At 45.7% G+C, this 21,468-nt stretch overlaps 1 protein-coding gene across 3 annotated transcripts in view; it reads right to left on the bottom strand.

The window, feature by feature from the left end:
* The window catches only part of PTPN14 (protein tyrosine phosphatase non-receptor type 14), a 172,624-nt gene extending 157,211 nt beyond the window's left edge, over positions 1 to 15,413 (bottom strand). Inside the window, exons 1-2 of one of the 3 annotated variants that reach the window (XM_066261369.1) lie at positions 14,144 to 14,682; positions 13,266 to 13,345 (exon numbers count right to left, since the gene is read on the bottom strand). The gene's annotated coding sequence lies outside the window, so the exon portion shown is untranslated. Of the gene's footprint in view, positions 1 to 13,265; positions 13,346 to 14,143; positions 14,683 to 15,384 lie in introns of those variants that run through there. The other 2 variants (XM_066261371.1, XM_066261367.1) reach the window with 2 other exon arrangements.
* Positions 15,414 to 21,468: the final 6,055 nt, after the last annotated feature.

The raw sequence follows: 21,468 nt of genomic DNA, 5'->3' as shown, positions 1-21,468 counted from the left end.
TAAATATAAATATATACCAGTTAATACTAGTCTCTCTCGGCTGGTCATCTAAGGTGTCACCATCAAGCTTGCCTCTCAACAGCACCAACAGCAATTTCTAATTCCTCGCTCTCCCTTCGTCCCCCAGTCCTATGAGGTATCACTCAGGGACTAGAGTTCCCAGGAATAGTTTGATAACCATCTATAACACTGCTGTTCAAAAAAAGTATCTAGCCTGACCAGGCAGTGGCGCAGTGGATAGAGCGTCAGACTGGAATGTGGAGGACCCAGGTTCGAGACCCTGAGGTCACCAGCTTGAGCTCGGGCTCATCTGATTTGAGCAAGGCTCACCAGCTTGGACCCAAGGTCGTTGGCTTGAGCAAGGGGTCACTCGGTCTGCAATAGCCCCCCCAGTCAAGGCACAAATGAAAAAGCAATCAATGAACAACTAAGGTGTCGCAACGAAAAACTGATGATTTATGCTTCTTATCTCTCTCCGTTTCTGTCTGTCTGTCCCTATCCCTCTCTCTGACTCTCTCTCTGTCCCTGTAAAAAATAATAATAAAAGTACAATGAGATGTTTTACATTCTTTATTTGTACCAAGTCTGCAAAGTCTGGTGTGTATTTGATACTGACAGCATGTCTCAACTCTAACTAGTTACCTTTCAAATGCCAAATGGTCACGTGGCCAGTAGGTACCTTATTAGTTTATTTTTCTAAAGATTATGACTACAGAAATACAACCCCACCTTCAAAACATTAAAATGCATTGATGAAACAAACTGATGGTGGATAAAAGGAAAGACAAAAGAAAAAGCGTGAAAGGACAGATGTTCCTGGTCTGCAGAGACATCTGGCCTCAGGTCATGGTAGAACTTGAGCCACGGGGGTCAGAGAGAACTGCTTCCATTTACTGCCTGAGGGACTTGAGCAAAGAACCTCTTTAACATTTATACTTCTCTAGGGTAAAACGACAGATAAAAATACCATCTTTCATAAGACTGCTATGAGTGGAAAGGTCGGAGAGGAAAAGGAGTTCCCAGACATGAAAGCTCTCCTCTGGAAAAGGTCAGAAATGGGAGTGGGAAAAATGGATGAAGGAAATATTGAGCAAATTAGCTTGGGAAAATGGAGAGGCTGCGGAAAAACTATTCAGGCTGGAGTCACAATGCCTTTGTTAAATGCCCAGTTACACAAAACAACTTCAACAGGGGCAGCTATTAATAAAATAATTGCAATTGTATGTCTAGAGCCCTAGGTGATTTACACTTCCTTGGCCCACCTGCTGGCTTCTTGGCAATGCTATGGCTTCTGGCCCCCGCTGATGGCCAGAATTTGAAGAATCAAGGTTTTTAAGTCATGAACCACGGCCTATGGCCTCAATAAGACAGGCTACTGACTATATCTGGATCTTTCTTTGAAAGATGTCGTTCTTGTAGTGCCTCACATTTAATCTGAACATTATTCTTCACCATATTATAAATACAGGAAGTTAGACTGAGTGTTTATTGTCCCTAAAACTTTCCCTGAAAATTGGTTTTACAAATAAATTCTTGATATTTTAAACTTGCTCTTGTTCTGTTCTGCCCCTCCCAAAATCCAATAATAATAATAATAACAATAATAATAAAGTTAGCCTGGTTGCTAATGAAGACTTTAAATATTTAAAGTCTCTATTACAGGAACCTTCTAAATCAAGCTTTTTGAAGAAAGCGTTCTATATACTATTCACATCCCTAGAGATGAGTTCCATGACCAGATAAAATAAAAAAATAGGTCCTTCTTAAAATGCATTCGGTTTTGACATGCTTTGGTTTACTGCAAGATTTCTTGGGAGTCTTTAATACGTTCACATACACAGAATTCAAGCTGCGATGCTCAGTCGTTACCATTTTATCAGTCTACCAATGAGAAAAATAATCATGCAACTCGAGAATCAAACGATAGAGCAGGGGTCCCCAAACTACGGCCCGCAGGCCGCATGCGGCCCCCTGAGGCCATTTATCCAACCCCCACCGCACTTCTGGAAGGGGCACCTCTTTCATTGGTGGTCAGTGAGAGGAGCATAGTTCCCATTGAAATACTGGTCAGTTTGTTGATTTAAATTTACTTGTTCTTTATTTTAAATATTGTATTTGTTCCCGTTTTGTTTTTTTACTTTAAAATAAAATATGTGCAGTGTGCATAGGGATTTGTTCATAGTTTTTTTATAGTCCGGCCCTCCAGTGGTCTGAGGGACAGTGAACTGGCCCCCTGTGTAAAAAGTTTGGGGACCCCTGAGATAGAGAGACCAGAGCGCCCTAATTATCCCACAGAAACAGACACCCTTTACACACCTTTGCACCAAATGTCTGGCCCAGTGTGATGCACATTTCTCCTGTTTACCATCCCCAACATCCATCTTGAATATGTACACAGTAATTCCTACCAGAATCCTCCAAACGAGAGAAAATTTATTATAAAGGAAGGAAGGAGAGGAGAAAGGGAGAAAGAACGAAGGAGCAAGGACTGGAGTAGGGAAGAAGGAAGGAGGGAGGAAATGTCTTCAAATAACTTAGAAAGTGTAAATATCCACTTCATGTTCACGCAGAAAGCTAAAATATCTGAATGCATTCACGAGGATGAAGGGACATGACATACACGCTTATACCTAACCTGGCACTTGGAGAATAAGCCTCGGTTTGAAAACAACCGAAACAGCTGCTCAGAAGCACAGCACAAACCATCCTTTCCAGCCTTTATTTTTAGATGCCTGTTAAGTAAACAATAATTTTCTAAAGAATATAATTAAAGCTGGTAGGTGTCATTTCATTATTTCGGAGTTTTAATTCCTTTCACAACAGTCATACTTTTTCCCCCTCATAAATCTCATAATTATATAATATTCCATAACAAATTCTTTACCCTTGAATAAAAGAATATGCAGGATCTTTTTTAATATTGACAGATTTTTAAACAGCACAATCACCCAGAATGTCAGTTAGTATAACCCACAGATTTAAACGCAGGGACTCTAAAAGTCTCTGCCCCATTTTTCAAATGATGATTTGGAGACTTGCGTAGGTCTAAAGACACGTGTGCCTTCATCATCTGAAGCCCATTTTACAAAATGCAGAATGAAAAGGAGTATGCTTAATATAGATCATAGGATCTCATTGGCAGAAGCAGATGCTAATTGCCCGCTGGAGTCTTTAATGAAACCTAATTGCTGGCTTGAGCTGTCACCACTGACCCTGGTAACAGACTAGTACACCCTTCATAAACCTAATACAGCATAATCCTCCTTCATTACGGTTATTATAGCTCTGTAGTGGGACACGTCTGCCACAAAAATAAACTCTGCTGCCTCTCATCTAAATGGATGTCTTGCTTCTCCATCCCAGAGCAACTAGTGTTGATGGCAGAAGTCACCATTACAGCACGTGGTACACTTCACCACCCAGATCAACTTCTAAACCTAGACTCACACACACCCTCCAACACCACTGCAAAACCATCAACACACACTGTGGTGATGGGTGTGGGGGAGAGGGGTGAAATAACAAAACAAACCCAGAACACCCAACCATCACCATCACCTTAACATAAAAAAAAAAAAAGAGCAAAAGCATTTCTAAACCAAATCATGGGTTTGAATTAGAAAAACCAAGTGGAAAGCCATTCGATGTACAGTCCATATTTCAGATAGTGAACCCAAAAGATAATCCCTTCAATCTGCTTTGAAGTTTTTTTGGACACACCTTAAAAAAGTTGCTTCAATTAGCCTGACCAGGCAGTGGCGCAGTGAATAGAGCACTGGACTGGGATGCAGAAGACCCAGATTCGAGACCCCGAGGTCGCCAGCTTGAGCATGGGCTCAACTTGTGTGAGCAAAAAGCTCAACAACTTGGAACCAAGGTCACTGGTTTGAGCAAGGGGTTACTCAGTCTGCTGAAGGCCCACGGTCAAGGCACATATGAGAAAGCAATCAATGAACAACTAAGGTGTCACAACAAAAAAAAAAACTGATGATTGATGCTTCTCATCTCTCTCCATTCCTGTCTGTCCCCATCTATCCTTCTCTCTCACTCTCACTCTGTCTCTGTAAAAAAAAATAATAATAAAGTTGCTTCTATTAAAAACATTAATCCACCTGCCTGTCCAGGCGGTGGGGCAGTGGATGGAGCGTCGGACTGGGATGCGAAGGACTCAGGTTCGAGACCTCGAGGTCGCCAGCTTGAGTGCAGGCTCTCTGGCTTGAGCAAGGCTCTCCAGCTTGGACCCAAGGTCGCTGGCTTGAGCAAGGGGTTACTCGGTCTGCTGAAGGCCTGCAGTCAAGGCACATATGAGAAAGCAATCAATGAACAACTAAGGTGTTGCAACAAAAAACTAATGATTGATGCTTCTCATCTTTCTCTGTTCCTGTCTGTCTGTCCCTATCTATCCCTCTCTCTGACTCTCTATCTCTGTAAAAAAAAAACAAAAACAAAAAAACCCATTAATCCACCTGACCTGTGGTGGCACAGTGGATAAAGTGTCGACCTGGATCGCTGAGGTTGCCGGTTCAAAACCCCAGGCTTGCCTGGTCAAGGCACATATGGGAGTTGATGCTTCCTGCTACTTCCCCCTTCTCTCTCCTCTCTCTCTAAAAATGAATAAATAAAAAAATTTTTTAAAAAACCATTAATCCACCCTGGCAGAGTAGCTCAGTTGGTTAGGGTGTCGTCCAGATAACTCCAAGGTTGAGGGTTTGATTCTTGGTCTGGCACTTACAAGAATCAACCAATGAATGCAGAAGTACCATATTTCCCCATGTATAAGACCTTTTCTGAAATTTTGGTGGTCTAAGATCTGGGTGCATATTATACAGTGGTTGTAGATATTTTTACTTGCATTTCCCGCTTTTTTGCGCTCGTTTTTGCGTTCATTGTTGAAGACAGTGATTCGTCATCAGACACAGATGAGGACAAGCTAATGGATGGGAGTTTTGACAGTGATGAGAAGTTGTATGAATTTTATAATGAATAAAACCTGAGTTCAATAATTTTATGTAATACATTTTTTTTCCAAAATTCGGGCCCCGCCTGACCTGTGGTGGCGCAGTGGGATAAAGCATCGACCTGGAACACTGAGGTTGCCGGTTCGAAACCTTGGGCTTGCCTGGTCAAGGCACATATGGGAGTTGATGCCTCCAGCTCCTCCTCCTTCTCTCTCTCTCTCTCTCACTCCTCTCTCTCTAAAAATCAATAAAAAAAAATTTTTTTTTTAAGTAATCAAAATTCAGGTCCCCAAATTAAGGCGCATCTTATACATGGGGAAATACGGTAAGTAAAACAACAAATCAGTGTTTCTCTCTCAAATCAGTGGAGGGAAAAAACCCCACAGGTTTCAACTGTGAGAAATGTTTGGAGAAGGGTGACAGAGCCAAGAGAGGACAGCCAAGGCTGAAAGTTAAGTTAGGTGGGAACAGAGTTTTGCAAGCAGAGCCAGGAATGCTCTGCTGCGGAGTCTGCAGTCAAACGTGGGCAACTTGCTGTGTTTCTAGAATTAAATATGTTGGACCTATGAAGGACATACAGGAGAATATAGTAAACATGCATGTTCCCATCACCCAGCTTAGGAAATAACACACTACATCTCTGTCTTCACCTCCTCCACCCCAACCCCTGTACCTGGTTTTTATCCTTCTGACATTTCCTTTTAACTTTTACTACAGACAAATGTATCTCTAACCAATATAACCTGGCAAGAATGATTTCAAACAGGAGGGAATCTCAGACTGTTTAAATTGGGAGTCTGGAGTGTCGGGGGGGTGGTCTGTCTGGTCCCCGCACTGGCAGCCATGGGACAGGAGATAGCAGTGGGACAGGTGACAAAAAGATGTTGAGAGAGCTGTCTTCACTGAAGGACTGTCATAACAAAGGGAGAAGAGGCAGCCTCGGCCCCGGAGGAGGGCATTCCTGGGGCAAGGAAGAGACAGGCCCGAATGAACGGTTCCCGGTGACCAGCAGCAGCAACGTGACAGTCTGCAGGGCGCTGGGAGAGAGGTGGGGAGGAGGGAGACAGGTGGCAGCTCCCCGGTGGCTGACAGGCTAATGAGGGGCATGAGGCCGGTTAACTGGGACACAGAGCACAAAGAGGGACATGCCAAGAGCAAAGTGGCAGAAGGGCCTGACCTGGGAGCGAGGTCAGGGAAGGCACCCAGAGAAGTGTCATGCAAAGTGGGCCTCCAGGGACATTTTGACAGGCAATGCTGAGTGTCAGGATCTCCGGGCGTGGAAAGAGCATAAACATAGGTGGGAAATTATTGGGTCTGCTCAGGAAACAGCTGCAGCTTGGCAGAGCCCTGGAGAACAGTGGGACATAAATCTGAAGAAACCAGAGAGGCGTCTGGGCGTTATTTGTGGAGAAATGCATATAGTATACGCATGTAACTCACACCCAATTCACTTTCATGCATGCAGAGGGTCTGCGTTCACTGCTTTTACTTGAGAACTAAAAAAAATGAAGCAAGCCCATCTTGTGATTTGGGGAATAACAGCAATACCAGTGCTGCTTATTACAGGTCTAAGATGGCGAAGGGCAGGTTGGCAAGTCTGCAGAGATATGATGCCATGGATGGTATCTGTCTCTCTCATGTAAAAACTGGTAACTCAGAGGTTGAATACTGAGTATTTCTACATTTTCCTTTCTAACCTAAGATATAAAATAATGCATAACCATGAAATTAGGCATGTTCTAATCTATCTAAACCTGAGAAAACAAGTTTGTTTCATGCCTCATCCCCAAATGTTCCTACTTCTTAACTCTTCCGTGAGAGTGACACTTCCTTGATCCGCAAGGTTTCCTAGGTTTGAAAAATCAGGGAAGAAACTATTACATCTTTGTAATTATCCAAGCAAAGCAAAACAACGTTAAGAACCAGAGTATCCACTTGGGGATGTGATTCATCTCCTCAAATGAATAAATAAGATGTGCGCAACAAATGACGGCAATGACATCGGCTCAATTTCTAAAAATCACACCTAGTCATTAACACGGTGTAATGTGCACAGAGCACTGCACCTCCTATTAGAGAGTCAATAAGAAATTCCAAACCAGGCTAGGCTCTAGATCAGGGGTCCCCAAACTTTTTACACGGGGCCAGTTCACTGTCCCTCAGACCGTTGGAGGGCCAGACTATAAAAAAAACTATGAACAACTTCCTATGCACACTGCACATATTTTATTTTAAAGTAAAAAAACAAAATGGGAACAAATACAATATTTAAAATAAAGAACAAGTAAATTTAAATCAACAACTGACCAATATTTCAATGGGAACTATGCTCCTCTCACTGACCACCAATGAAAGAGGTGCCCCTTCCAGAAGTGCGGCGGGGCCGGATAAATGGCCTCAGGGGGCCGCATGTAGCCCGCGGGCCGTAGTTTGGGGACCCCTGCTCTAGATGCTCAGGTCAGCATTTCAAAAATGCATTCATTCATTGATCCATAAACGCTTTAAAAAAAAAATTGACTCCATTCCATTCTCTGCAAGATAGCGGTAACCGTACCTACTTTGCAGGGCTGTTGAAGGATTTAATAAAGCATCTCAAGCGCTGGGAACACCGGGATGGAGTGAGCACCCGATTGCCTCACCGCCAGCCACACAGGGTGGAGATTCTGATTCTGAACCACGTGAAACGTGAATGCCATAGGGAGACGCTTATAATTCAGCAAAGGAAACAGGGAGACGAACATAGATATGCTAACATGGCAAGATAAAACGTTCCAATGTAGGTAAGAGCAAAGAGCCACGGGGCTACGAAGAAAGGAATGCTAACTGGCAGCGGGAAGGGGTGTCAGGGAAGGTGAACCCTTAGCTGAATGGGCAGCAAGGGGCAGAGGGCACTGTGGGTCGGAATGCACAGAACAAAGGAGAGCGGAATCCACCACCACCCGGGGTGAAGGGGGGAGGGAGACAGGGCGAGAGGGAAGCAGAGGAGAATGGAAAGAGAGTCAGGGTAAAGAAGCCTTATCATACAGGTAATAAGAAGCAAAAGAATTTAAAAATATAAAAAATAGATTTGTGTTTTTTAAAAAACCCTTTGGAAAAGTAGATGAAGAATATCTACACAGCCTTTGAAATTCTTGAACCATCTCAAGAGGCAATGGGGATGGAGGAACCGAAGCAAATTAATGATATTTTAGAGACAGAAACGCAAACGATCTAAGGGTGTGTAATTGGTGTTTGAGGGTAGAGGTCAGGGGTGCCAAGAGTGACATGAAGAAGTACCGAGTGCCTAGCTTCCGTGCTGGTTCAATAGATGACAGTGTCACTGCCTAACACAGAAGCAGATTTTATGCCAAGAAACTAGTGAGCTCAATTTGAGACAGGTAGAATCCAGCATATAAATCGGGTACCCAGATGCATGGAAGTACCAGATAAACCAAATCTTTTGTAACCAAGCAGAGGGGTCCAGATTGGAGCTGACAGCCAAGCTGTTCCACTAAAATGGAAACATCTAACTCAGCTCTTCACCGGCCAGGGCAGGGATAAGCGGCCACTGAGTGACTCCCGGCCTCTCCAGAGCTCTAAAACCACCAGGAGCAGACTCAGCCAACCAATTAAATGAGAAACTTAAGTGACTACCATACCGACCCCGAGGACAGGGAAGGATGGACCCGAATGAGATTCCTTAGCTCCAGGATTCTCAATGTGCAGTTGGTCAAGGACCAGCAGTGTTATTAGCATCACCAAGTTCCAATTCTCAGGCCCCACCCAGGCTACTGAGTCAGAGCGGGGGTGGGCATGGGGAACAGCACTTGGGTTTTAACAAGCCCTGCAGGTGATTCGGATGCTCAGAGGCCTTTGGGATCTGTTGCCTTAGCTAATGCCTGAATTACTTGAGGGGAATGGAGTGTGAAAGAATTCCCAGAAGACAGATTTCCAAAGACTTGAGGAAATTAAGTGTTAGTAAAGGATTCGTTTTGTGCAAAAATAAGCATTAGGATCCCTGGACCAGACAGCTGGGTTGCTTAGAGCATACACCCAGTACGCAAAGGTTGCTGGTCCCATACAGAAACAGATCAATGTTTCTTCCTGTCTCTCTCTCTCCTTTCCCCTTGCTCTAAAATCAATAAAATAAAACTTTTGTATTTTTCCGAAGCTGGAAACGGGGAGAGACAGTCAGACAGACTCCCGCATGCGCCCGACCGGGATCCACCCGGCACGCCCACCAGGGGGCGACACTCTGCCCTCCAGGGGGCGATGCTCTGCCCCTCCGGGGCGTTGCTCTGTTGCGACCAGAGCCACTCCAGCGCCCGGGGCAGAGGCCAAGGAGCCATCCCAGCGCCCGGGCCATCTTTGCTCCAATGGAGCCTTGCTGCGGGAGGGGAAGAGAAAGAGAGGAAGGAGGGGGGGTGGGGGGGAGAAGCAGATGGGCACTTCTCCTGTGTGCCCTGGCTGGGAATCGAACCCGGGACTTCTGCACGCCAGGCCGACGCTCTACCACTGAGCCAACCGGCCAGGGCCAAATAAAACTTTTTAAAAAATAAGCATTAGGAACTTTTGCTAATTTTTTACAATGAGTGATTCCCCCCCCCCCCGAAGCTAAAGACTTAGGAGGCAAGTTAGATCATGTCAGTCGTCCACCCAGTGCCGCTTCCTATACTCTACGAAAAATCTCAAATGCCACAAATGTGAGGAGGATAATTCTGCCTCTGAGCGGATGCCATAGCTCCAGTCGGTCCCTTTCTCATGTTCTCCCCAGGCACCTCCCTGTTGACCAACATCAAGCATTCATGGGATGGCCGCCTAGAGTTACAGGATATGTAGCAGGCCTCCGGGTCAAGCCAATTATAAGCCTAATTTAGTCCCCTAAGGAACTAAGCTAAATCAGCCGCGTATCAAATTTTACACACAAGATTGATCTAAGAATGGCCACAGTATGTTTTTTCCGATAGCAAGAACCCTGAAGCAAGTCAAACAAAAGCCTGATGGGAGAGCAGGACAAATCCAAGCCAGGGAATAGAGAACCAACAGGAAAAAAGGGAAAGGAAATGAAAACAATGTTAATATGCCATTTATAATCCAACTTAGGCGTATAACCACCCCTGTGCCACAAAAAGGTACTTAGAGTCACCATTACCTTTTATCTTTAGCAACTGTAACTCTCATGCCCAAGTACTGCGTCATATCCTTTCATTCAGAATTATAAATAATTCAGAGATTATTTTTCATAATCAGCATGCATGCAATGTATGGCAAAGGCATGGCTGGTCCAGGCAATGTGGATTTCCACTCCCTTCTCGTCGCAAAAATCCCAGCCAGATCTGCCTGCGTCCTAGGCTCTCTCCCCTCAACCTCCTTCCTGGCCCACTACATGCAGCTTAACCAGTTCTCGGCTATGACAATCCACTCGGACTCAAGAGCACATACTACACACCTGCCCGACTGATGTTTTCTGAGTTGCTCTTTCTTCTAATGTTCCCTCCTCCCAGGAGAATGATATGAAGATCAAGGAGTTAATGTTTGTTAAACACTTTAGGCTTCTCAGATGAAAGGCAACATTAACGCTCAAGGATCCTGAGGCTGGCATTCCAGGAGAGGTGTTGAAGTTGACTCTACATTTGGGCTTCAAAGAAGGAAATCAGGTCGCAAAGACCTTCGTTTGTGAAGCTTCTGCCTTCTTGCTAATGGCAGGCAGATTTATTTGAACATTCTTTAATTAACTGGGTTTCAGTAACAGAAATACCGGGTTCCTTATAGCAAGTCCTGGACCTTTGTTAAAGTAAATAGTACACAGGGAAAAGGACCCTTTTCTCATCCTTTCTCTAAGTAGCTTTCCTTCCTAAGGCTCCCCTACTGCCTGGTCTTGCAACTGTCAACCTCCTCCTGCAGGAGGGGCCACATGGCAGCTGCCAGCCAACACGTTTGCTCTGAGCCAATAGACCAAAAAAAAAAAAAAAAAGGTCAAAGACAAAGCTTTATGTGTATGTTGGCACACATGTGAATTCAGGCTGCTGGAAGGAAAATGGCACAAAGAGCACATTCATGGCCACATCGAACTCCTCAAACATATAAATAGTCACAGCCATCCCTGACCCAACACCTACCCTGTGTGAGGCCCTAAGTTAGGAGGGGGGCATATAGCATTACACGGAATTCTCCACAAATATTTTGCCAAGTAAGGGACTACTGGCCCCATCATGTCGATGAAAAGAGATTGAGATTGAATTCAAGATTCTGAAGGGCTGGGAAGTTCTTCCGGCATCACACAACTAAAAAGACCACAGAGCTAGAATGCACACCTAGCCGTATCTTGCATTCCCACCCACTGGCTCCCCTCTCCAGCACCCTGATAGCCAGGTAAACTGCAACACTGGCACGCACCCCCTTGGACCACTCAATAAGCTCTCCCTCGGGCTCAGGCAGGGCAAAGGTAAATTCAGTCATAAGGAGGAATCACAGTCTTATTTTAGACATTAATCTTAACCTCCTTTTTACCAAAACTTGTTTTTCCGTTCTTTTTTAATCAGAGCAGGCAGCAATAATTTAATTGGCTAATTAAGTATTTCATCTTATCTCTTTTCCTCTGCCTTATCTCTAACAAAATGCAGAGCACTGCTCTGAGGCTTCGAGTGAGTTCAAAAACCACACAGCACTTGGTAACTATGCAAAGAAGTTCAAATGCAGGCTAGGAGGTGAAAAAGAACATGAAACCCAGGTGGGCTACAGTAGCAATCAAAGGGCTGATGTTTGCTTCCCATTTGAAAAGCAAAGAACCATAAACCCTTAATAAGGCTGGAAAACACTGGGGGGGGGGGGGTGATCATAGTTCTTGATCCCCTGGCCCATCCATTCAGGACAGGTAAGAACTCTCCTACAAATTCTGATTTTTCTCTGAATTCTTGAGATTCTTCCCTATGAAAATAGTCTAACTTCTTTCCATTACAGCTGCCCATCCCACACAGTATGCACAAACCTGAATAACTGAAGTGTCACTCATACCTCCGTGTTTAAGCCAGAGGTGGAAGCCGGGAAAGTACACGGAATTAGCAAGAACGAGCTTTTCTTTGGTCTCCTTTTCTGTCATGCACGTTCCACACCTTCAGGAAAGCCCCCATCAGGGGGCTGTTGTCCAGATAAGAGAAGGTGTTTGTGGAGGGGCCCAGATAAACAACCCAAATTGTAGGAAGTCAGTGGGCTCTTCCCACTCTGCTGTACTGGCCCGAGGTCACTGAAGGCTGGCCCTCTGCCACCCAGCCAGGACTCAGCCACTATGAATAATACTACAACGCCACTTCAGCCCAGTGAAGAGGCACCCTTGAAAGGCAAACCACGCAGAGAATGCTACAGCACCAGACGGAACTCATCCAGGCAGGATTCTCCTGAATCTTGGACCATTAGGTTACAAACAACCTGCTAGAAGATACTCAGTCTCTATAAAGTTTCAGAGGAAGGAAAAGTAGTCCTTACAACCGTGCTGAAGCATTAACGACTTTTTTAAAGCAGCCAAGCATACTCTAACAAACACAGAGACACACCACATAAACTCATTCTGCACAGCATGGCACCATTCCGACTAGGGGAAAAAGTACCATGCCATCCAGCTCCCACACGGTAAGGCAATCATTTCTATGGCCCAAGCTTTTAACAACCCCATCACCAAAACATAGGTAACTTTCATACTGGCGTCTGTAAATGCTGCTGTATTTTCACCTAAGGCAGTCAAGCTGCCCTTTACAAGGGGATCAACACCATTCTAATGAAACCCCAGCATGGGACAATTAGTGTCAATTAAAACTTAGATGGTCACACAACTGCTCCTCTTTGTAGAAATAGCATCAGGCATGAAGGTATGCCCAAAGGAGGAACAGTGCTCCTCTGGAAGATATTTGGTTCCCATAAGTGAGTAACATGCTTCCAGTTTAATTTCTGATATATTAAAAAGAAAAAAATTCAGTCCCTGTTACAGTGGCCTTAAATCCCCTCCCGCCTCCACATAGGTATGACCATTTTGCACGTGTTTTTTGCATGCCTCTCACTTTGCACAAGCTATTTCTTCTCTGTGTTTCCTCCAGGTGAGCTCAGGGCATACTTCAACCCCTCACCTCAGGACCACACTTCTCCTGGCAGTTCTCACAACACTGCAGTTCCTCACTGGCTGGTGGGTTTCCTCTAGGAGGCTGCAGTGAGATCTTGTTATAGCATCTTTGTATCCCTTGTTCCCAGCATAGAGCAGAAGCTCAATTCCAAGGTCTGCTGAATGAATGAAAGAACTAATGCATTTCAAGAAATTAGCACATTGGTGGGAACACTAACCATATACGCAGCCCGCAGCCTGGAGACTCCATCTTCACGAAGTGCCTGCCACAGTCAGCTCCTGAAATCCCCACAATCTCCTTAAATTGTAGGTGCGGGGGTACAGGAACAGAAAGAAAAGGGAAACAGAGGTAGGGGCAGAGCTAGGTCCCTGCTCCTTCAAACAGGTGGAAGCCCCACTTACAAGTATTCAGAACCCAGATTCAGGGGTCATGCCAGGGAGAAAGGGGAGGGAGTGTATTAACACCACCCTCAGAAATTGTTAATTCACAGAAGTTTGCAAGTTTGAGGTGGAGAACTATTCTGAAATTATGTGGCCACAGATTTTGCCCTGAGCCAGCCCGACCACCCAAGTAGGGGCCAAGAAGCCCAGGACTTTGGTGGCACGGCTGGGGCCTAGTGGGACGGCATAAAAACTTGACTCCCTCCCTGGATCCTGTCCCCCTGGGGGGTAGAGGAAGGGTCGGGAGCCTTGTTCCTCTCCTGATGAAGCAACAGCAATGTCGTTGTCTTCCATCCTCCAGTCCCCAGCCCCTGAGTATCACAGCTGCCCCTTCCGAGGCCCTCTCTCATGCCCAAAAAGAAGGGAATAAGGAGGAGGGGGCGAAGGCGTGGGTCTAACGACAAGCTTTCCAGACAGCTCTCACCTTCCACCTTAACTCCCCAGATAAGCTGTGCGCCTCACAGCGGGCGGCTCTCACCGCAACAGAAAACTCCTGAGTCCCGGCCACTTCGCGCCCCGCTGCCCGGTCCGCGTCCCGAGCCGCTGATCCCCAGTTGGTTTTGCCAGCCTTTGCCCAAGTCATCCGCAAGGCGCCCGGGGATCCCAGGCGGCCCCCGGCCTCGGGTCCGACTCCCTCGCCCCAGACGGCGCTTACCTGCTTACATGGCCCCGGCGGAGCCCTGGAGTCCCGCGCGGAAAGGCTGTCCCCCGCCGCTGCGGCGAAGCCCCAATTCCCCAAGGAATTGATTCCAGTGGCTGGCGGAGGAGGGGCGAAGTGAAAGAGCCGGAGAAGGCGAAAGGGGAGGGCGGGTTCCACCGCGATCCGGTCACAAGAGTCGGCACAGGGGCGCACCGGGCAAGAGAAAAGGCGAGCCACCTAAACCTGGGGCTGTCCCGCCCAAGAGGGGGACGAGGCCAGGAGGCCGGAGAGGATGGCTGAAGAGGGAGGGGAAGGACCGCCAGCGGCCACTTTGTGTCTGCCGCTCCCCGAGGACCTAGCAGGGAGGGCAGGCAGCTAGGAAGCAAGAGCGCAGCAACCTGCCCCTGCCTGCGCCCGCTGCGCCCGATCGGGGAGGAAAAGTTGAGAAGAACTTTTAAGGACCAGGAGAACCCGAGCGGCAGGAAACGCGAGCAGCCGGGAGAGGAGGGAGGAAGGGGCCGTGCGAGTGGGAGGGGACGGAGCAGGCGCCGGCGGCCGCGGTTCCCCCACCCCCGGGCCCGGCTCGGCGGCGCTGGGGGCCGGGAGGCGGAGGGAGCGCGGGGCGCGCGGCCGGGGGCGGGAGGAATGCGGCCGGGAGTGCGCACGGGGGTGCCGGGCGCGCGCAGCGGGGGGCGGGGGCGCGCGCAGGGAGCGCTGAGACGTGGAGCCCGGGCTCCGGGGCTGGAAGCGCGCGGTCCCGGGGGACGTCACGGCGCTGGAATCCGAGGAATGCCGGGCTGCAGGAGCTCCTTCTGCAGGCCCGGGAGAAGTCGCGCACTTCTAACGTGGCTGGTTTGGAAAACGTTTGGAAAAGTGGGGGCTGAGCAGGGAGGATAGGACTAAACTCCCTGGAGTAAGAATCGCAGGATTGGCGAAGGAAAAACGACCACAGCCAAACCAACCTCGCGCCGCTCCCAGCGGGGGCGGAAAGCGAGAAGACGCAAGAATCCCACCTAGACCTCCGAAAACCGCAAGGGTGTTCAGCAGCAGCAACTTGTCCACTCCGTCCCGGCGCAAGCACAGTCCGTCCTGTATAGGGGAACCCTCAAAGCAGGATGCTCCCATGCAGCCACTGCACAGGAGATAATAAGGTGGCTTAACCGAGCAGCTAATCTCAGAGTTCTCTCTCCAGGACACCCGGAGACCCAGGGTACTGAACCTGGTGCCTTAATCCACCTAGCCCACCTCGCACACACCTCCTCTCCTGGAATCGCAAAAGCAGCTTTATGCATGTTGGGAGTTTGAATAGGTCGTTTTCCCGGTTCTTTCCAAGCCACAAACTCGCCCCACCCTGCCGGGGTAGGCACTGGGAGGGAACTTCCTTAGCGCTTTCGGAGGTGGAGTTAATGAGACGGAGAGGGTTTGATGGAAAAAGCACGGAGCCCGGAGAGGAACCCAGGTTGTTAGGCCTTCCTCTGTTGGTGACCGATGGGATGACTGAGCAGTATTCATCCTGAAAGCTTTGTCTTCTGTAACTGTAGGATTAGAGTTTACTTACATTTCTTCTCTATGGTCCTTTACATTACTAGAAATATGCCTTAGAAATAATCTGTTACCTTACCAGGATTCAAGCACAGTGCTTTCAACCGTTCTTAGGTTGAAAGGGCTCATTGAAGTCATTGTCACAGAAGATACTGTTCGGAATAACTTCACTGTCCCACAACTCATACAAAAATTTTGGGCCTCTTGGAAAAAGAAACGGGAAACCAAAAAGCAAAGTCTATTGAACCCATCCTGTGCAAATCTGTGGTGACTGACTGCTCTGAGTATTTGACAATCTCCAGATCTATACAAGTAAAGAAGACACCAAAGGGATAGAAGGAGGATGTCAAGGGAATTAAGATAGCTTCAATGTGGATTTGCTGGATTTCCAAAAGAAAATTAGGGCATGCCTTACTGTGGTGCAGGAAGTGTGGAAAAACACTCAGAGCCCCTGTATTATTATTCCCATTTCCTAGATAAGGAAAGTGAGGCATGAAGAAATTACATATCTCACCAAGGGTCACACAACAGGAAAATCTGATAATGGAGCCTAGTCTGGCCCAAAAATGCAAGCTACTTATCTCTTCAACGTTTGAACAAACAGGATTAAGAATAAAGATATAAAACTACCTGCAGGTATTTCCCCAGGTAAAACCCAAGCTTCTGCTCTTTCCCTGAGATAGGAGGCCTCTTGGGGGTCTTAGAGGAAAGAAAGTGGCATTTGTAAATTGTTGCTCTAAACTCTCCGTGATACTCCCAGCACAGCGGCTAAGACAAGTGTGGTGTAGAAGAATGAGCAAAGAACTTCATAGGGACATGACTTCTGATTCGGCCTCTGACCAGCCCCGTGACCCTGAGCAAACCTCTTCACCTTAGACCTGACTTTATTTCTCAAGTGGAGTGTCACATGGAGGTCAGAGTGAGGTTGAACGAGCTCAGCTACGAGGTCTTGCTCAGGTCCGGACTTGGAAGAATGTATACCAGGCAGATGGCATGCCTACAGGGGAAGCTCAGTGGTAAAGCCAGGATGTTTTGGGAAAGTCCTGTTCTTACATTGCCTCCAAAAAGAAATGTTGCTTAGTGTTTCATTGAGGAAGAGAAAAAAAAAAAAAGCTAAGATTTTAATACTAACCCTGTAGACTCGTTTTTAATTTAAATGATTTTACTTCTAAAGTTTTTTTTAAAGAACACATTATTCATTTAAAAGCCCATAAAGTACATCTGACCAGCCACATTTCTCTTTCTTTAGAATAGGTCACAGAAAGTGAAAGTAAGAATTTTTTTAAATAGGAGATCCAACTTGAAGTGGGGGGGGGGGGCAGGGAGCCTTTCATTCTCTGGATAAATATGTAAGAGCTAGTCACAAGCTTCTCTCAAAAAGGAAAAAAAGAACCCATTTCCTAAGTCTGCACCACAGTCAAGTCTCCTCAATATGCAGAGTGAACAGGAGTTTGGTTGACAGGAAAAGTCCCAAATACACCACTATTAATTTACTTCGGAGCTTTGTAATTACAGAAACTTTTTTTTTTCTTTAGGAACTTTTTGATAAAAAAAAAAATCCCCCCAAATATTTCAACTGGTTATAAGCCTTATTCAAATTACATACAAGTGTGTTTCTCACATGAATTTATTGATTTTATACCTTTAAAAATTGAAGTCTCTGAAAGCAACACAAAGCAGTTCCCCAATTAAAGCAAACTGAAAAGTACGCAGGCTTACTTAAGAAAACTGGTGATCTATAGGGATCTACTGGATTTTTGTCATATCTATGTATATAATTATTATTGTTATTTTGTTTCTTTTTATCCTCAGTCTCATTCTAACTTCTTATAGGATGTTTGGCAGGTTATAGTAACAGAGGGAAAGAAAATGGAGAGCTTTTTAAAAATACAAATCATTGCCTGACCTGTAGTGGCGCAGTGGATAAAGCCTCCACCTGGAAATACTGAGGTCACCGGTTCGAAACCCTGGGCTTGCCTGGTCAAGGCACATATGGGAGTTGATGCTTCCAGCTCCTCCCCCCATTCTCTCTCTCTGTCTCTTCTCCCTCTCTCTCTCTCTCTCTCTCTCTCTCTCTCTCTCCCTCTCCTCTCTAAAATGAATATATAAAAAATAAAATTAAATAAATAAATAAACAAATAAAAATACACATCATCTGTGCACCCCCACTCCCATAGCTTATTCATTTTATTCCCTGGCTCTAAGGTAGAAACTTGGATGGATGTCCGTATGTGTGTATTTGTATTTTAGACAGGATTGAGATATAATTCACAGTCAATAAAAAACACAGGTCTTAAGTGTTCATACAGCTTGATGTCTTTTTCATATGGATACATCCACCACCCCAGATCAAGGTATAGAAAATGTCTACCCACCACAGAAACGTCCCTTGTGTGACTTCTTAGTAAGTAACACCTCTCCAGTTTGGCTTCGATCACCCCAGACTAGTTTTGCTAGTTCTCAGGCTTCATATAACTGGAATTATGTTGTGTGTGTACATGTCTGAATTTGCCTGTTCGTCCTCCCATTAATGTATCTGGCAGGTATATTTTGACTACATTTCCTAAGTAATTCTGATATGCCTGGCCCCTTCAATTCAGAACCACTAACTTATAGAAAAAAATAAAAATAAGCCTAGATTATTAACAGCTATAAAACTTATTAAGTGACAGAGAAGGAAAGGAAGAGAACATTTTAGAAAACCAAATTTAAGAGGGCTTTAATGATGGTACATATTCAGAGTTTCTTATTAATAAAAGCAAAGTAGGAAATTGCCAGGAATATGAACTTCTTAGTATCTAGTGATTTTTTTTAAAGCTATATGATCCTATAGAACAGTCATGTATGGGCACACACACAGTACACAGCACTACTCCAGGAGTGAAATAGTCTACAATGTGAATGGCATCCCCAGAGTGGTACAGTGTGGTATCCTTGATATTATGAGTTATCCCATTTTTTATTTTTTATTTATTGGTTTTAAAGTGAGAGGAGAGAGAAAAAAAAATCATCAATTTGTTGTTCCACTTATTTATGCATTCATTGGTTGATTCTTGTATGTGACCTGACCAGGGATTGAACCCACAACCTTGAAGATGCCGCTCTAACCAGCGGCATCTACCCAGCCAGGGCAAGTTCTCCCTTTAGAGAGAATGTCAAGCCTGACCAGGCAGTGGCGCAGTGAATAGAGCATCGGATTGGGATGCAGAGGACCCAGGTTCAAGACTCCAAGGTCACCAGCTTGAGGATAGGCTCATCTGGTTTGAGCAAAGCTCACCAGCTTGGACCCAAGGTCGCTGGCTTGAGCAAGGGGTTACTCAGTCTGCTGAAGGCCCATGGTCAAGGCACATATGAGAGCTTTCTCAATGAACAACTAAGGTGTCGCAACGAAAAACTGATGATTGATGCTTCTCATCTCTCTCCGTTTCTGTCTGTCTGTCCCTATCTATCCCTCTCTCTGACTCTCTGTCTCTGTAAAAAAAAAAAAAAAAATAGAGAGAATGTCAAGATATCTGCTTGGTAAGAATCATTTCTGATACAGAAAACACCCCTTCTTCCTCTCTGGTTGCATCTTTGAGGACTTTCAGTTTGAGGAAGTGATGGGGCATTCCAAAGCCCAGCCTTTTCCCAAGTTGGCTAAGCCAGGACATCGCACTACTCTCAAATGTTGGTAAAATGATAGCAGAGTTTTGTGGAAGCATAGATAAGATAAAGTATGAAAGGTTTATTTGGGGTCACTCTCCAGTCTCCCAGAGGCCGGCCATGCCTGCACCCCTTTATGTCATATACTATCTCCATTTCATTGTCTTTCTTAATGTCTCAACTCCCTCATTCCTGAAGGCCACCTCATCTCCTGCCTCCAAGCTGTCATTACCTCTCCAGTACATTTCTCTTCTTTTTTTTTTTTTCTCCATCTTGCAGGAAATGGCTCCCTGCCTTCCAAAAGGACTACTTCCTGACCTGAGCCAAAGGAGAGAGGGCCCTCATAACCGTACCTGCCAACCTAGGCCCCAAATGAATTATTTCCTTGTCGCTTCCTTCAGAAAAGAATGTCAAAGATTTTTTAAGCTGCTTGGAGCAAGATGAATCTGCTCTCCCGAGAGAGTGTGCCTGCTCCTCTGGCAACTGCAGTTGACCACGTGGGCAACAATGTCAGAGTCAGGTACACCAGGCAGACTTGCTGTACGCAGATCATGAGTTTTTCCAATGAAAATGTACAACATTATACCAATTCTCTACTGTTTAAAAGCTCTACACAACAGCAATGTATATCAATCAAGTAACTCTAGAAAGGGTAATTTGTACACGATTGGTACTTTCAGGAAGATGTAAAAGAAAGAAAACGTAGACACTACTAAGTAGCCTTTTTTTTTTTAAATAGCCATTTTTTATGTATTCATTATACTCTCGACTAATTTTACCTTAGGTCCAGACACCCACTGAATCATGTCTTCAGGCTATGAGCTTCCTGATCCTTCTACCTGGCTCAGCTTGCTGACTCCCCCAACCCTTCAACACCAACCTTGCCTTCCAGCTCCCCCCCACCCCACCCCTGCTTGATAGGAACACACACATCCACTCCTCGCCATGTCTCTGTGGGGCACACGACAATGAAGAATGTACCAACTCCTTACTGCGGAACATCTATCTAGAAAAGGAGGCTTTTACAACTGAAATCTCTTCTTGAAGGGCTAAATTCATTTTGAATTAAACACTTAACACTTTGTAACGGATTAGAGTCATTGCACCTGACCAGGTGGTGGTGCAGTGGATAGAGCGTTGGACTGGGGTGTGGAAGACCCAGGTTCGAGACCCCGAGGTCGCCAGCTTGAGCGAGGGCTCATCTGGTTTGAGCAAAAGCTCACCAGCTTGAGCCCAAGGTCACTGGCTCGAACAAGGGGTTACTTGGTCTGCTGAAGGCCCACGGTCAAGGCACATATGAGAAAGCAATCAATGAACAACTAAGGTGTCGCAACGAAAAACTGATGATTGATGCTTCTCATCTCTCTCCGTTCCTGTCTGTCTGCCCCTATCTATCCCTCTCTCTATCTCTCTCTCTGTCTCTGTAAAAAAAAAAAAAAAAAAAAGTCTCCAGATTTATTCACGTATAGTTGTTAAACTCAAAAAAATGTAGTGTTGGGTGCAACAGATCTGGTAGAACCAATTGTCTTAGTACTAATTCCTTTGGTTTACAAAGAACAAAATCCCACTTCTAATTGTTCAAGCCAAAAAAAGGATGCATTGGAACATGAATGAAATCTATGAGAAAGAAGGGGAGAAGACCAGAGAACCATGAAGGTACTCCGCTTTTCTCCTTCTGGCTGGGGGTACTGGCCTCCGCTTGTGCACATATCCAGGGTCAGTAGCCATGTGACCCCTGGGAAAAGAACTAAAGCCCTCACACCTGAATTTCTTCACCTTTAAAAGGGGCAATGACGAACATGTCTACTACATGTTGTAGTAATGATGAATTAATGTGTGAAAAACCCTTAGAACAGTACCTGAGTACTGAGCTCTCAACAGCACTTATTAATATCATCATCAACCTCATTCTGTCTCTGCAGACTAGGTTGCTCTCTTTTCACAGAGACCGAATCTCAATCCAGATTGCCAAGAAAGAGACTAGGGCTTGAGTTATCAACCTGAGATCTTGAAGGAGAACAGGCTACTGTGGCTGAGCCTCGCTCTTTGGATGGGAAGTCAGTTCTCAGAGAGTGGCCCAGAGGGACATCTGAAGCCACACCAATAAGAAGGGAGAAATTTTTTTACCAAAGAGAAGTCTTGGAAATCCTGCCTTT

Source organism: Saccopteryx bilineata, chromosome 2, assembly GCF_036850765.1.
Source record: "Saccopteryx bilineata isolate mSacBil1 chromosome 2, mSacBil1_pri_phased_curated, whole genome shotgun sequence".
Taxonomy (NCBI): domain Eukaryota; kingdom Metazoa; phylum Chordata; class Mammalia; order Chiroptera; family Emballonuridae; genus Saccopteryx; species Saccopteryx bilineata.
The sequence above is the reverse complement of the archived record's forward strand: the minus strand, read 5'-3'. Positions and strand labels throughout refer to the sequence as shown.